We start from the raw sequence: 17803 nt of genomic DNA on the forward strand, positions 1-17803 counted from the left end.
GGCTGAGGTGGAAATCGAACCTACCTCTACTCAGTTGATCTCCCGAGACTGAGTGGACCCCGTTCCAGCCCTCGTACCACTTTTCAAATTTCGTGGCTAGAGCCAGGAATCGAACCCGGGCCTCCAGGGGTGACAGCTAATCACACTAAAAACTACACCACAGAGGCGGACGACGACACTTCTCACTATCGAAATTAGGTTGCATTCTAACCTGTTACTGTCTAAAGGTCCCGGGTTTACTTTTGTCCACTTGAAAATAATATTGTATTGAATAGGCCGTCTAACGTGTCTATCATTTCACCTAATTACTTCAGACTGGTCCGCCTCTGTGGTGTAGTGGTTAGCGTGATTAGCTGCCACCCCCGGAGGCCCGGGTTCGATTCCCGGCTCTGCCACGAAATTTGAAAAGTGGTACGAGGGCTGGAACGGGGTCCACTCAGCCTCGGGAGGTCAACTGAGTAGAGGTGGGTTCGATTCTCACCTCAGCCATCCTGGAAGTGGTTTTCCGTGGTTTCCCACTTCTCCTCCAGGCGAATGCCGGGGTGGTACCTAACTTAAGGCCACGGCCGCTTCCTTCCCTCTTCCTTGCCTATCCCTTCCAATCTTCCCATCCCTCCACAAGGCCCCTGTACAGCATAGCAGGTGAGGCCGCCTGGGCGAGGTACTGGTCATACTCCCCAGTTGTATCCCTCGACCAAGAGTCTGAAGCTCCAGGACACTGCCCTTGAGGCGGTAGAGGTGGGATCCCTCGCTAAGTCCGAGGGAAAAACCGAACCTGGAGGGTAAACAGATGATGATGATGATGATGATACTTCAGACTGTAGAGCACAGACCTTCAGAACTCAGTTTGGTCTATTTGAAAGTGCCCAATACGCCAGTCTCGTGCAAGTGTGTTTACTGCCACATGAATGTTGTCCCGTGGGACAAAATCAAGGTTTCAGAACGTCTGGAATTTACGTGTGAGTAGCCTTTGCTACGTTATTTCGTTTTCTTATGCGCTTCCATTGTCTGCATGTTGAGAACTACATTTGTATCAGAGAAAGTAAGCTTACGTGGGGGTATAGCTCAGTGGTAGAGCATTCAACTGCAGATCGAGAGGTCCCTGGTTCGAACCCGGGTGCCCCCTTCAAACTTGTATACTTTTCTATAGTTATCTTATTAATTTTTACTTCCTACTTCTCGGTTTGGTTATATACTCTCTTCGGTGACGGACATAATCAAGGTCGACTCAGGCTGGGAGAGATGTTAATCGCGGTGCAGTTGCGACAATTTGGACGAGTCCAGCAGTGAGGAAAATAACAGCACTGACCATTAAAAAGAGAACTGACGTGCACAATGATCTGGAGGTGGCACCTACTTGCATATATAACAGCTTGAATGTGGGAGCGAGAAGAGAGTGAGCCTTGAGTGAAGGTAAGCAAACTTTATCATATCATTCTTTCTTTCTTTCTTGCTTTCTTATCCGTTTAACGTCCAAGGTTGGTCCTTCCCTCGGACTCAGCGAGTTATCCCACCTATACCCTTCAAGGGCAGTGTCCTGGAGCGTGAAACGTTTCGGGTCGGGGGATACAACTGGCGAGGATGGTCAGTACTTCACCCAGGCGCCCTCAACTGCTATGCTGAACACGAACCTTGTGGGTAATTGCAAGATTGGAAGGAATAGACAAGGAAGAGGGAAGTAAGCGTCCGTGTCCTTAATTTAGGTACCATTCGCGCAATTGCCTGGAGGAGAAGTGGGAAACCACGCAAAACCACTTCGAGGATGGATAAACCGGGAATAGAATCCCTCTACTCAGTTGACCTGCCGAGGCTGGGTGGACCCCGTTCTAATTCTCTAGTACCACTTCTCAAAGTTCGTGGCAGAGCCGTGAATTGAACCCGGGCCTCCGGGGGTGATATCTCGTCATCATCACACTAAACATTACATCACACAGGCGGAAATAGAGTTGCATTTCTTTCTTTCTTAATCTGTTTACCCTCCAGGGTTGGATTTTCCCACGGACTCAGCAAGGGATCCTACCTCTACCGACTCAAGTGCAGTGTCCTGGAGCGTGAGAGTTTGGGTCGGGGGGATACAACTGAGGAGGAAGACCAGTACCTCACCCAGTTGGGCTCACCTGCTATGATGAACAGGGACTTTGTGGTGGATGGGATGTTAGGAAGGGAAAGACAAGGAAGAGGGAAGGAAGGGGCTGTGGCCTTAAGTTAGGTACTATCCCGGAATTTGTTTGGATGAGAACTGGGAAAAAACGTAAAACCATTTTGAGGATGGCTGAGACAAGAATTTACCAGACATGAATTTACCTACTTAATTTTAGGCCACATCATTCCTCGTGTTCATCTGAAATGTATATAGGTAAAATACTCAGTGCTTAATTTTTTGAAAATAAATTCTGGGATAAAGTACAGGTCCGCCTCTGTCGTGTAATGGATAGTTTGATTAGCTGCCAGCCCTGGAAGTCCGGGTTCGATTTCCGGCTCTGCCACGAAATTTGAAAAGTGGTATGAGGGCTGGAAAGGGGTCCACTCAGCCTCGGGATGTCAACTGTGTAGAGGTGGTTCGGTTCCCACCTTAGCCGTCCTGGAAGTGGTTTTCCGTGGTTTCCCCACTTCTCCTCCATGCAAATGCCGGGATGGTACCTAACTTAAGGACATGGCCGCTTCTTTCCCTCTTCCTTGTCTATCCCTTTCAATCTTCCCATCCTACCGCAAGGCCCCTGTTCAGCATAGCAGGTGAGGCCACCTGGGCTAGGTACTGGTCATCCTCCCCATTTGTATCTCCCGACCCAGAGTCTGAAGCTACAGGACACTGCCCTTGAGGCGGTAGAGTTGGGATCCCTCACTGAGTCCGAGGGAAAAGCCAACTCTGGATTGTAAGCAGATTAAGAAAAAAGAAAGGATAAAGTACAGAATTTAGCACTTCGCCCCAGCGCTACGCACAGACAGCGTCGTAGTCTTTTAGGAGTATGAAATTCGTTGCAGAACATCGGGATTTACTTGGGAATAGCCATTTGTAAGTTATTTCCTTTTTTCCTACATTTAACGCTTCCATTCCCCGCGTGTCGAGAACCTCTTGTATAAGATACAACGAACACATGTGGGGGTGTAGCTCAGTGGTAGAGCATTCGACTGCAGATCGAGAGGTCCCTGGTTCGACCCCGGGTGCCCCCTTTAGCTTTATATACTCGCTTTTTTATATGTACCGTATTAATTTTGTTTCCTTCTTCTCCGACTGTTTATATACTATTGTAGGCAACGGACATAATCAAGGCAGACTCAGGGCGGGAGAGATATTCATCGCGGCACAGTTGCGACAATTTGGACGGGACAAGCAATGAGGGAGACAACCGTACCGATAATTAAGGAATACTGGGACTGGTTTTAGGCATATTTAATCGAATATTTCGATTTATCCATTTCGATATATAATGCTGTACCCTTGACTATTGCTAATGAATTAGTGGTATTATTTTCCATGTTCCGCCATTTTTAAAGACGCAGCGAGCCATTAAAATGCCTATCGCACAGCCATTAAAACGCCCCATTCTGTTCAATCCACACAGAGTATTATCCTGTGCACGCATAATTATCAAACATGGATTTGAAATACCCTCTGTACAACTAACCCTGCACTGTGCTTCTACCTAGCGTTGGATATAGACATTATTACTACGTGAAATAAAATCACCTCTGTGGTGTAGTGGTTTGCGTGATTAGCTGCCACCCCCGGAGGCCCGGGTTCGTTTCCCGACTCTGCCACGATGTTTGAACAGTGGTACGAGGGCTGAAACGGGGTCCACTCAGCCTCGGGAGGTCAAGTAGGTAGAGGTGTGTTCGATTCCTACCTCAGCCATCCTCGAAGTGGTTTTCCGTGGTTTCTCACTTCACCTCCAGTCAAATGCCGGGATGGTACGTAACTTAAACAGGCCACAACCACTTCCTTACCTCTTCCTTGTCTGTCCCTTCCGATGTTACCAACCCTTCACAAGCATCTATTCAGCATAGCAGGCGAGGCCACATGGGCGAGGTACTGGTCATCCTCCCCAGTTGTACGCGCCGGCCCAAAGTCTCGCGCTCTAGGACACTGCCCTTGAGGCGGTATAGGTGGAATCCCTCGCTGAGTCCGAGGGAAAATCCGAGCCTGAATGTAAACAGATTAAGAAGGAAAAGAAGAAGAAATATACAAATCCTTCAAATGTTTAAAAATAAATAACTATCGTTGACGGGCGATATGAGGAAATTTTGCATTTAGATTTAATTTTATTTAATTTTACGAGTCATTCTAATTGCTTATAAAATATGTGCAGATGAACTAATTCCATTTCTGTGATATTTGTGATGACTACAGATAACGGTACCGCAAGGCTACTTCTGTATTCGAGGGAGTTGTATAAATTGTTTTGTAATTTATTGTGGGTGTGAAATTTCTTGCAATTTTATTGCTTTCTGTGTGTGTATTACTTAGTGATTACAAAATGGTTCTTCTTCTTCTTTATATGTTTACCCTTCAGGGTCGGTTTTTCCGTCGGACTCAGCGAGGGATCCCACCTCTACCACCTCATGGGCAGTGTCCTGGAGCTTTAGATTCTGGGTCGGGGGATAAAACTCTGGAGGATGACCAGTACCTCGCCCAGGCGGCCTCACCTATGATGAACAGGGTCCTTGCGGGGGGATGGGAAGATTGGAAGGGATAGGCAAGGAAGAGGGAAGGAAGCGGCCGTGGTCTTAAGTTAGGTACCATCCCGGCATTTGCCTGGAGGAAGAGTGGGAAACCACGCAAAATCACTCCAGAATGACTGAGGAGTTAATCGAACTCATCTCTACTCAGTTGACCTCCCGAGGCTGAGTGGACCACGTTCCAGCCGTCGTACCACTTTTCAAATTTCGTGACAGGGCCAGGAATCGAACCCGAGTCTCCGGGGGAGGCAGCTAATCACACTAACGACTACACGACAGAGGCGGACGATTACAAAATGCATTTAGTCTTTTCCCACTGGCATCAGCCGAAATGCAAAAGTACAGAGAAAAGAGGAAAAATGGCAATATTAAAAATATGCATCATTTTAGAAAAATGCCATTTTCTTAGTTTCACATTTTCACATGTATAAAATGTACTACGTGCTACAGATCTGATGCTTTTCGCTATATATTCACATGCATGTTTATTAGTAGTATATCCATAAACATGTGTATTACTTTCAGGATTGCAGTTTTGTTTTGCCTGTAAAATATTTTCAAACCTTACAATATCAAGAATTTTACGAAAAAAATTCACTGGGGGAAGTAATTATATCTTCATAGTAAATAATGCAGTCCCAAAAGCTATGCACCGTTTCATTTATATACGTATAAGGTACTAGCTAATTATAGAAGAATTGTGCTATCAGGATCGGTTTGACTCGCTTGACATTTAGGATATTTTAATAACTTCCATATACTCTAAATGTAGGAGAATAATTAGTATGTATGAAACTAGTAAAGCTACATTGGTGACATTTGGTACAGATTTTCGTACTACCACATAGTGTGAGTCAACAAAAGATGCAGATGGTATTTTAATATTTACTGTAATTAGAAATGTCAGTGTCCGCCTCTGTGGTGTAGTGGTTAGCATGAGGAGCTGCCACCTCCGGAGGTTCGATTCCCGGCTCTGCCACGGAATTTGAAAAATGGCACGAGGACTGGAACGGGGTCCAATCAGCCTCGGGAGGTCAATTGAGTATAGGGGGTTCGATTCCCACCTTAGCCATCCTGGAAGTGGTTTCCCATTTCTCCTCCAGCAAATTCCGGTTGGTACCTAATTTAAGGCCACTGCCGTTTTCTTCCCTCTTCCTTGTCCATCCCTTCCAATCTCCCAATCCCCCTGCAAGGCCCCTGTTCAGCATAGCAGTTGAGGTCCCTGGGCGAGGTACTGGTACTCCTCCCCAGTTTTTTCACCCGACCCAAAATCTCACGCTTCAGGACACTGCCCTTGAGACGGTAGAGGTGGGATCCCTCACTGATTCTGAGGGGAAAACTAACCATGGATGGTAAACGGATTAAGAAAAAAGAGAAAGAAGGAATTTCAGTCCTAGTGTCCCTTAAAATGGTCCAAACTTGCAAAATGATCTGGAGGCGGAAACTACTCGTATATATAACAGCTTGAATGTGGGAGCGAGGAGTGAGTGAGACTTTAGGGAAGGTAAGCAGATTTTACCATATTATTCTGATATTAGTCTACAAGTTTACACCTGTCATTTTGTCTTGTGCATCTACATGAAGTAATCTGAATGTAGGTTTTTAAGAAACTAGCCTGCAAAATGATATATTTTTCCTCCAGTAAAGGTTTAATAGGTGATCTTACCTAAGATACGTGTGCTGGGTTAAAATCTATGTATGCATTTGATTACATTTCACTAAATATGGACACCCCTTAAAGATCTGATAAAATGTGTAAACCAACAGCAATAAAACTCACGTGCTGATTTCAAATCTGCTTTCCGTTTATTCATATCACTTAAGAAGTTTTAACAACAGCCGCACCATTTCCTTTAATATCATTGATTACATTTCAATAAATGTTGACACCCGTTAAAGATTTACAAAAAGGGGTTTAAAAGGTGACCATAAATGAAGAGCCAGAAAAATAATTTCTGAGGTCTGAGATGTTACAGGTGACTGTAAATAATTTCTGAGGTCTGAGATGCTACAGGTGACTGTATATATAGGTCTGAGATGCTACAGGTGACTGCAAATATTTTATGAGGTCTGTGATGTTATAGGTGACTGTAAATAATTTCTGAGGTCTGAGATGTTATAAGTGATTGTAAATAATTTTGACACCCTGAATTCACTGTCGGAGTCCGGTTTTCTTACAGTATGCAAAACTAATGTCATAAAAGTTAGATTTTACGTAATAAAATGCACTGTAAAATAGAAGAAAAACCTAGCACAACATAAAATAGACTACCTACATACCTTTACAAGACACGACTTGAAAAGAAAAACCTCTTTTTCTTTGCCTGGAAGGAAGGATGTGTTGACTGAAATTTATAGCCGTGTTGCGTAGTTTCCTTCTTCAACAGCAATAGCCAGCCAGCATCGTTATGTTCCACAATTCCTGGTATCTTCCTTCCATTTCCTTTATTTTTTGGTAGAGACTTTCACTCTGCTCATCACTTATAGCTTCCAAATTGTCAGGAAATAGTCCAGGTGATTGTTCCAGAAATGGAGTGAGGTTCGAACCCACGATCTTACGAATACTGGATACTGACATGGTGTTTTATGTTACATACTATCCACTTCATATCCGTATCGACTATAAGATCCAATTAATTGAAGGAACAAGAATCCACCTGATCGATACTTTCACTTTTATTTAGCCTTAGGCTATTTCAATAGACATTAGATTAAAAGTTCAGGACATGTTTCGAATGCGTTGCATTCATCATCAGCTGCTTGCATTTGGCAAAAGTAAAAATTAGCTAAAAGCAGTCTCACAATTTTCTTAAAACCTTAAAAACAAGTGTTAGTAGTGCGTGTGTGAATGGATGGGGGGGGGGGGGAAGAGGGGGGGGATGCATTGAAGGCGTTTGTTAGTTAAACTAAGACTTATTATTAAAAATCTTAATGTTAAAAACACTGATGGACTAAAATACAGTTCACTATGAGTCTTGTGAATTTTCCATGAGTTCGTTGATTACTGAAGAACTTGTATGCACTGTGTGAAGTATTTCTGTTAAGCTATTAGTAAAAAGTTTCCTTGAGAAGGCATCCGGTGTTTTCACATCTCAACAGGAGATAAGAGACGTGAAAACACCGGATGCCTTCTCAAGGAAACTTTTTACTAATAGCTTAACAGAAATACTTCACACAGTGCATACAAGTTCTTCAGTAATCAACGAACTCATGGAAAATTCACAAGACTCATAGTGAACTGTATTTTAGTCCATCAGTGTTTTTAACATTAAGATTTTTAATAATAAGTCTTAGTTTAACTAACAAACGCCTTCAATGCATCCCCCCCCTCTTCCCCCCCCCATCCATTCACACACGCACTACTAACACTTGTTTTTAAGGTTTTAAGAAAATTGTGAGACTGCTTTTAGCTAATTTTTACTTTTGCCAAATGCAAGCAGCTGATGATGAATGCAACGCATTCGAAACATGTCCTGAACTTTTAATCTAATGTCTATTGAAATAGCCTAAGGCTAAATAAAAGTGAAAGTATCGATCAGGTGGATTCTTGTTCCTTCAATTAATTGGATGGTGTTTTATGCTCATGTTACAGCAGTGAGCTTGAAACAGTTTCAACTTTCTTTTCATAGTTGTCTTTTAGCTCAAGTCTTGTACGTTTCCCAAAATGTATCGATTACTTCTCTGAAAGCACACCACGCCTGACGTTCAGCATCATTCACAGTGCCCAAAAATTCAGTGTCCTTTTTAAAGAGCCCAATCTGCGGTAAATGGAATACCCCCTCTTTTATCTTAGCTTCCTTTTTCTTTTAACAATTTTGATACACATTGCACTTGACACAAGCATACTTTATGGCGGCGATGGGATAGGAAAAGGCTAGGAGTGAGAAAGAAGCGGCGTGGCCTTAATTAAGGTAACGCCCCAGCATTTGCCCGGTATGAGAATGGGATACCATGGAAAACCAGCTTCAGGGCTGCTAACAGTGGGGTTCGAACCCGCTGTCTCCCGAATTCAAGCGCACTGTTGTGCGACCCTAACCACACGGCCACTTGCTCGATATATCTTCGCTTCTGACAAGAGTGGAAATCTTTGGGTTAAATACTCAAAGCACATACCATTTTTGTCCAGTGCTTTTAGAAATTGCTTAATGATCCCACGTTTGATATGGAAAGGTGGAAGTAGTATTTTCGTACCTTTCATTGAACAATGGTTATCTCTATTTCCACTATCCAAATAACTCAAAAAGCAAGTAAATGTTGTCTAACCTGCTTGCTGGCCTAGCAAGATAGCTGTTACATTTACGTGTCCACACAATAGCCACTGATTTTTCTCGTAGAATCAAGCGAAATTTTTTGTTTCTTTGAGAAAATCAGAATATCAGAGGGAATCGAAGGTAATTCGCTTCTATTGCGTAGTAATACTGCTTGCAAGCTTCATTTCGACGCATCGATACATTTTTTTTGCTATTGGCTTTACGTCACACCGACACAGTTAGCTCTTATGGTGACGATGGGGCAGGAAAGGGCTAGGACTGGGAAGGAATCGGGCGTGGCCTTAATTAAGGTACAGCCCCAGCATTTGCCTGGTGTAGAAATGGGATACCACGGAAAGCCATCTTCAGAGCTGCCAACAGTGGGTCTCGAACCCACTATCTCCCGAATACTGGATACTGGCCGCACTTAAGCGACTGCAGCTATCGAGTTCAGTCATCGATAAATAAATGCCAGTCATTACTATAATAAGTTTCACCACCAAACTGAAGAATTAAGCCTGATATATCACAACAATAAACTGCCTGTTTTACAGGTTTTGAAAGACCCACGGAATTCTTCCTCTCGGTTCCTGTTCGATAAAATCGGAAGTCCGCCTCTTTTTTCTGGTGATTGCGTCATCTATCGGGAGATAAAGACAGAAGAGGACGAAGTATTGCTTCAACAGGATTTAGATACGATTGAAAAATGGGCGCGTGAAAATCGAATGAAAATCCACAGCGGAAAAAGCAAAAAAAAAAACGTGTTTCAGTAAAATGAAAATGCCAGGAAAGAGAGACGAAATTGGAGGAGGAAGTGTTGTTGAAGTTGATAGTTGTAAGTACTTAGGTGTTACTATTAGAAAAGATTTAAATTGGTCAGAGCAAGTGGAACATGTAGTCAAGAAATCCTGGAGATCGTTACATTTTATTATGCGGAATCTCAAGAAAGCTAATTCTGGTGCCAAAAGCAAAGCTTATCAATGTTTAGTCAGACCTATTCTGGAATATGAATCTGCGTGCTGGGATCCGTACAGGGTGGGTTTAATAAATTCCCTAGAAAAAGTTCGAAAACGAGCGATGCGTTTCCTAACCGGGAACAGGAGGAATACCATCAATTGGGAAAGTATTGAATATAGATGAACTAGAGCTCGCCTGTGAGGTCTTTATAAGAGCTATACGGGAAGGGCTGCCTCGAGAAATGATCATAGACATACAATTAGGGCCAGAAACCAGCATACGGACTTGGACAAGTTTTCCTTCGTTAACGGGGCCATAAGGGATTGGAATAAATTACCTGCAGCATCTTTGATAGATTCTCTTCCAGTATCAAGTCATTTAAGAAGACCATTAGTGCTAGTGTGAAGTGAAATGTGAAAGTTGTAAATTACGGACGCAGAATTTGTGATTTTCTGCTTGGTCTCGATTGTGAAACGAGGAATTTTTTCTTGTGGTATTCTCTTTCCTGGGAATTGCTAGTTGTAATCATGTTGTTGTAGTTGTTGTTGTTTGGCAATTACGAATGTTTTTATCTTTCTTATGATTGTTATGTTCAACCTATATTATTGTAAGTTGTAGTGTTAAACACTGGGAAATACATAAGGTTTGTGTGAATTTCTATATGATGGTGATGGATTTAGAATTCTAAAGTTAAACTAGTAGTATTTCTTGTAATATTTTAATTCCATGGATTTTCTTGTTGTACTGTTGCTTTTCTTGTAGGGTAATTATGTTTTTAACAATATTAACATTGTAATATTAAGCTAGTAAGCTCAGCATATAGTATTGTAAGCCGTAGTGTTAAGCACTGGAAATACTTAAGTTGTGTATGGAATTTTATACGATAATGCTGGATCTGGAATGTTAAACTAGTTGCATTTCTTGTAACATTTGCTTTCCATGGAATTGCTTGTTGTACTATTCTTGTTGTCATTGTTGTTGTTGGGTAATAATTTAACCTTAATTTATTATAACTTGTAACTTTAAGCTAGTAGCAAGCTAGTTGTAAGCCGCAGTGTTAAGTATTGGAAATAATTAAGTTGTGTGTGAAACTATACATGATGTTGGATTTAGAATGTTAAACCAGTAGTATTTCATGTAATACTTTTTCCCATGGAATTGCTTTTTGTACTCGAGTTGTTGTAATTGTTGGGTAGTATGCTTTTAACTTGACTTTATTATCACTTGCATTGTTAAGCTAGTAGTAACCTCAATATATAGTGTTGTAATTCGTAGTGTTAAGTACTGGAAATACTTAAGTTGGTTGCGAATTTGTATATAATGACGCTGGGTTTAGGAAGTTAAACTAGTAGTATTTCTTGCATGTTGTACTCTTGCTGATTTTGTAGGTTAATTACAGTTTAACTTCACTTTTTCATCACTTATAATGTTAAGCTAGTGTAAGGTCAACCTATTGTATTGTGAGCCATAGTGTTACACGCTGGAAATACTTAAGTTATGTGTGAATTTGTATATGATGATGCTGGATTTAGAATGTTAAACTAGTAGTAATTCTTGTATTATTTTCTTTCCATACATTTGCTTGTTGTACTCTTGTTGTTTGTTTGTTTGTTTGTTTGTTTGTTTGTTTGTTGTTGGTAATTATGTTAACTTTACTTTCTTATTACATTAGTGTAAGTGTTCATTGCCACCGGGATATTTCCTATTTGCAATGTATTTGTTAATAAGAATAAGAACTGAAGACCACTCCTGATGCCAGCATGATCTTATCTTTCAATCTCGATCCCGCAATATCACGCTTTCCATTTAAGACCTAAGTCCCGCACGAAATCGCTCAGCTCAGCCCGAGTAAAAAACTGTGGTTTGTCTTCTGAAGTGAGTGGGGAGAAATCCTCATCTACTTCAAAACGTTCTGTAGACTCAGACGAATTCGAATGCTCCACATCCTCTATTTGCTTTGGTGGCACTGGAACGGGAATATCTGGACTATATGGCAAAGGAATAATAGCTGATTCTGATGTTTTGTGTTTGATTTATTAAATTAGTTGTACCCCAATAAATTGCACAGACAGAAGTACCACTCTCCATAATGTCTCCTTTTTTGGTTCACGCCAAATCATGGGAATTCCAAACGGCATGGATATCCGTTTTGCAATAAAACACTGTCTTAGTCCTTCAAAAAGATTTTACACATACTATGCAGCGCCTACCCTTCGTCTTGATCTCCAAGCTTAACTTTGAAATATGCAAAGTACACTTTCTTAATAAAGCGTGCAATATGTTTCTGACTCCGTAACAAGTATGAACCACATGTATAACAGAAATTGTTCGGGTTGTTCACACACTGCCTTCATGCATGCTGCAGTGACTGAAGACATATTATATTAACATATCACCATACACAACATTAAAGAACATTTAATAACCAGCGAATATTACACCGTGACAACAACGAGAAAAACCAACTGAAGACCACTACGCTAAGATCAATTTATGTAAGGGTTCTGTTTATCATAACTTACCTTTTCTTTGCTCAGATATTTTTATGAGCTAGTATGTTTTGGCACTCTTCTCTTCAGTGCTATCAATGCTGACAGATATATTACTTTCCTTCATCGTATTGGTGTTGCTTTGTCAAATCATCAAATCCTCCGAGAATTTTGAACACACTGAGGGCGAAACGAGTGTTTTGCTTCGCGAAAATATTCTCTGCGGAGGTTCGCTTTTTTCTATTTATTATTATGACATACAATACAAAGTTTCCCAAGCTTTCAATAAATCCAATGTAATATAACACTGAGTTTGTACTTTATTTTCACCTAGGGGTGTCATACCAGCCGTACTATTATTTTTCAGACAGTAAGTCATAATATTATGTATTATGTATTTTTTTATCTTTGTATGTGATAAAATTATTTTCATATTTCCATATATTTGCCTAATATAAGAAATTTTGTATACTTGATTTTTTGGATATCTTATAAAGGTAAAATGATGAAACATTTGTTTCTTCACTGAATTCTGATTTTCCTTTCATTCCTAATACGTTTACCCTCCAGAGTTGGAGTTTCCCTCAGTCTCAGCGAGGGATCCCACCTCTAGGCCACAAAGGCAGTATCCTGGGGCGTGACACTTTGGGTCTGGGGGGTATGCAACTGGGAGGACGATCAGTACCTCGCCCAGGCGGCCTCACCTGCTACGCTGTAAAAGAGGCTTGTGGGAGTTGGGGGGATGGGAAGATTGGAAGGGATGACAAGGAAGAACTAAGGAAGTGGTCGTGACCTTAAGTTAGGTACCATCCACGCAATTGCCTGGAGGAGAAGAGGGAAACCACGGAAAACCTCTTCTAGGATGGATAAACCGGGAATAGAATCACTCTACTCAGTTGACCTGCTGAGGCTGGGTGGACCCCGTTCTAATTCTCTAGTACCACTTTTCAAATTTCGTGGCAGAGCCGTAAATTGAACCCGGGCCTCCGGGGGTGGCATCTGATCACACTAACCATTACACCACAGAGGCGGAGATAGACTTGCATTTCTTTCTTTCTTTCTTAATCCATCTACCCTCCAGAGTTGGTTTTTCCCACAGACTCAGCGAGGGATCCTACCTCTACCGACTCAAGGGCAGTGTCGTGGAGCGTGAGACGTTGGGTCGGGGGATACAATTGAGGAGGAAGACCAGTACCACACCCAGGTAGGCTCACCTGCTATGATGAACAGGGACTTTGTGGAGGATGGGATGTTAGGAAGGGAAAGACAAGGGAGAGGGAAGGAAGTGGCTGTGGCCTTAAGTTAGGTACTATCCCGGCATTTGTTTGCTTGAGAACTGGGAAACCACGGAAAACCATTTCGAGGATGCGTGAGGTGAAAATCATACCCCTCCCTTCTCATGTGACCTTCCGGGGCTCAGTGGACCCCGTTCGAGCCCTCGTACCACTCTTCAAATTTCGTGGCAGAGCCTTGAATCGAACCCGGTCCTCCGGGGGTGGCATAAAATCATGCTAACCTTTACACCACAGAAGCGGTCCAGACATGAATTTACCTGTTTAATTTTAGGCCACAACACTCCTCGTGTTCATCTGAAATGTATATAGGTACAATACTCAGTGCTTCATTTTTTGAAAATAAATTCTGGGATAAAGTACTGGTCCGCCTCTGTGGTGTAATGGTTAGTTTGATTAGCTGCCAGCCCTGGAAGTCCGGGTTAGATTTCCGGCTCTGCCATGAAATTTGCAAAGTGGTATGAGGGCTGGAACGGGGTCCACTCAACCTCGGGAGGTCAACTGAGTAGAGGTAGGTTCGATTCCCACCTCAGACATCCTGGAAGTGGTTTTCCGTGGTCTCCCACTTCTCCTCCAAGCAAATCCCGGGATGGTACCTAACTTAAGGCCATGGCCGCTTCCTTCCCTCTTCCTTGTCTACCCTTTTCAATCTTCCCATCCTACCGCAAGGCCCCTGTTCAGCATAGCAGGTGAGGCCGCCTGGGTGAGGTACTGGTCATCCTCCCCATTTGTATCTCCCGACCCAGAGTCTGAAGCTACAGGACACTGCCCTTGAGGCGGTAGAGTTGGGATCCCTCGCTGAGTCCGAGGGAAAATCCGAGCCTGAATGTAAACAGATTAAGAAGGAAAACAAGAAGAAATATACAAATCCTTCAAATGTTTAAAAATAAATAAATATCGTTGACGGGCGATATGAGGAAATTTTGCATTTAGATTTTATTTTATTTAATTTTACGAGTCATTCTAATTGCTTATAAAATATGTGCAGATGAACTAATTCTATTTCTGTGATATTTGTGATGACTAAAGATAACGGTACCGCAAGGCTACTTCTGTATTCGAGGGAGTTGTATATAATGTTTTGTAATTTATTGCGGGTGTGAAATTTCTTGCAATTTTATTGCTTTCTGTGTGTGTATTACTTAGTGATTACAAAATGGTTCTTCTTCTTCTTTATATGTTTACCCTTCATGGTCGGTTTTTCCGTCGGACTCAGCGAGGGATCCCACCTCTACCACCTCATGGGCAGTGTCCTGGAGCTTTAGACTCTGGGTCGGTGGATGAAACTCTGGAGGATGACCAGTACCTCGCCCAGGCGGCCTCACCTATGATGAACAGGGGCCTTGCGGGGGGATGGGAAGATTGGAAGGGATAGGCAAGGGAGAGGGAAGGAAGCGGCCGTGGTCTTAAGTTAGGTAACATCCCGGCATTTGCCTGGAGGAAGAGTGGGAAACCAAGCAAAATCACTCCAGAATGACTGAGGAGTTAATCGAACCCATCTCTACTCAGTTGACCTCCCGAGGCTGAGTGGACCACGTTCCAGCCGTCGTACCACTTTTCAAACTTCGTGACAGGGTCGGGAATCGAACCCGAGCCTCCGGGGGAGGCAGCTAATCACACTAACCACTACACGACAGAGGCGGACGATTACAAAATGCATTTAGTCTTTTCCCACTGGCATCAGCCGAAATGCAAAAGTACAGAGAAATGAGGAAAAATGGCAATATTAAAAATATGCATCATTTTAGAAAAATGCCATTTTCTTAGTTTCACATTTTCACATGTATAAAATGTACTACGTGCTACAGATCTGATGCTTTTCGCTATATATTCACATGCATGTTTATTAGTAGTATATCCATAAACATGTGTATTACTTTCAGGATTGCAGTTTTGTTTTGCCTGTAAAATATTTTCAAACCTTACAATATCAAGAATTTTACGAAAAACATTCACTGGGGGAAGTAATTATATCTTCATAGTAAATAATGCAGTCCCAAAAGCTATGCACCGTTTCATTTATATACGTATAAGGTACTAGCTAATTATAGAAGAATTGTGCTATCAGGATCGGTTTGACTCGCTTGACATTTAGGATATTTTAATAACTTCCATATACTCTAAATGTAGGAGAATAATTAGTATGTATGAAACTAGTAAAGCTACATTGGTGACATTTGGTACAGATTTTCGTACTACCACATAGTGTGAGTCAACAAAAGATGCAGATGGTATTTTAATATTTACTGTAATTAGAAATGTCAGTGTCCGCCTCTGTGGTGTAGTGGTTAGCATGAGGAGCTGCCACCTCCGGAGGTTCGATTCCCGGCTCTGCCACGGAATTTGAAAAATGGCACGAGGACTGGAACGGGGTCCAATCAGCCTCGGGAGGTCAATTGAGTATAGGGGGTTCGATTCCCACCTTAGCCATCCTGGAAGTGGTTTCCCATTTCTCCTCCAGCAAATTCCGGTTGGTACCTAATTTAAGGCCACTGCCGTTTTCTTCCCTCTTCCTTGTCCATCCCTTCCAATCTCCCAATCCCCCTGCAAGGCCCCTGTTCAGCATAGCAGTTGAGGTCGCCTGGGCGAGGTACTGGTACTCCTCCCCAGTTTTATCACCCGACCCGAAATCTCACGCTTCAGGACACTGCCCTTGAGACGGTAGAGGTGGGATCCCTCACTGATTCTGAGGGGAAAACTAACCATGGATGGTAAACGGATTAAGAAAAAAGAGAAAGAAGGAATTTCAGTCCTAGTGTCCCTTAAAATGGTCCAAACTTGCAAAATGATCTGGAGGCGGAAACTACTCGTATATATAACAGCTTGAATGTGGGAGCGAGGAGTGAGTGAGACTTTAGGGAAGGTAAGCAGATTTTACCATATTATTCTGATATTAGTCTACAAGTTTACACCTGTCATTTTGTCTTGTGCATCTACATGAAGTAATCTGAATGTAGGTTTTTAAGAAACTTTCCTCCAGTAAAGGTTTAATAGGTGATCTTACCTAAGATACGTGTGCTGGGTTAAAATCTATGTATGCTTTTGATTACATTTCACTAAATATGGACACCCCTTAAAGATCTGATAAAATGTGTAAACCAACAGCAATAAAACTCACGTGCTGATTTCAAATCTGCTTTCCGTTTATTCATATCACTTAAGAAGTTTTAACAACAGCCGCACCATTTCCTTTAATATCATTGATTACATTTCAATAAATGTTGACACCCGTTAAAGATTTACAAAAAGGGGTTTAAAAGGTGACCATAAATGAAGAGCCAGAAAAATAATTTCTGAGGTCTGAGATGTTACAGGTGACTGTAAATAATTTCTGAGGTCTGAGATGCTACAGGTGACTGTATATATAGGTCCGAGATGCTACAGGTGACTGCAAATATTTTATGAGGTCTGTGATGTTATAGGTGACTGTAAATAATTTCTGAGGTCTGAGATGTTATAAGTGATTGTAAATAATTTTGACACCCTGAATTCACTGTCGGAGTCCGGTTTTCTTACAGTATGCAAAACTAATGTCATAAAAGTTAGATTTTACGTAATAAAATGCACTGTAAAATAGAAGAAAAACCTAGCACAACATAAAATAGACTACCTACATACCTTTACAAGACACGACGTGAAAAGAAAAACCTCTTTTTCTTTGCCTGGAAGGAAGGATGTGTTGACTGAAATTTATAGCCGTGTTGCGTAGTTTCCTTCTTCAACAGCAATAGCCAGCCAGCATCGTTCCACAATTCATGGTATCTTCCTTCCATTTCCTTTATTTTTTGGTAGAGACTTTCACTCTGCTCATCACTTATAGCTTCCAAATTGTCAGGAAATAGTCCAGGTGATTGTTCCAGAAATGGAGTGAGGTTCGAACCCACGATCTTCCGAATACTGGATACTGACATGGTGTTTTATGCTCATGTTACAGCAGTGAGCTTGAAACAGTTTCAACTTTCTTTTCACAATTGTCTTTTAGCTCAAGTCTTGTACGTTTCCCAAAATGTATCGATTACTTCTCTGAAAGCACACCACGCCTGACGTTCAGCATCATTCACAGTGCCCAAAAATTCAGTGTCCTTTTTAAAGAGCCCAATGTGCGGTCAATGGAATACCCCCTCTTTTATCTTAGCTT

General features: G+C 41.9%; 2 non-coding genes across 2 annotated transcripts; both read left to right on the forward strand.

Annotated features, from left to right (window-relative positions):
* The first annotated feature begins 1054 nt into the window (after positions 1-1054).
* Positions 1055-1126, forward strand: TRNAC-GCA (transfer RNA cysteine (anticodon GCA)). The gene has a single exon. It is a non-coding gene; the product is annotated as a tRNA-Cys (tRNA).
* Positions 1127-3099: 1973 nt separating this feature from the next.
* On the forward strand, positions 3100-3171 carry TRNAC-GCA (transfer RNA cysteine (anticodon GCA)). The gene has a single exon. It is a non-coding gene; the product is annotated as a tRNA-Cys (tRNA).
* Positions 3172-17803: the final 14632 nt, after the last annotated feature.

The sequence above is a fragment of the Anabrus simplex genome, chromosome 1 (genome assembly GCF_040414725.1).
Source record: "Anabrus simplex isolate iqAnaSimp1 chromosome 1, ASM4041472v1, whole genome shotgun sequence".
Lineage (NCBI taxonomy): Eukaryota > Metazoa > Arthropoda > Insecta > Orthoptera > Tettigoniidae > Anabrus > Anabrus simplex.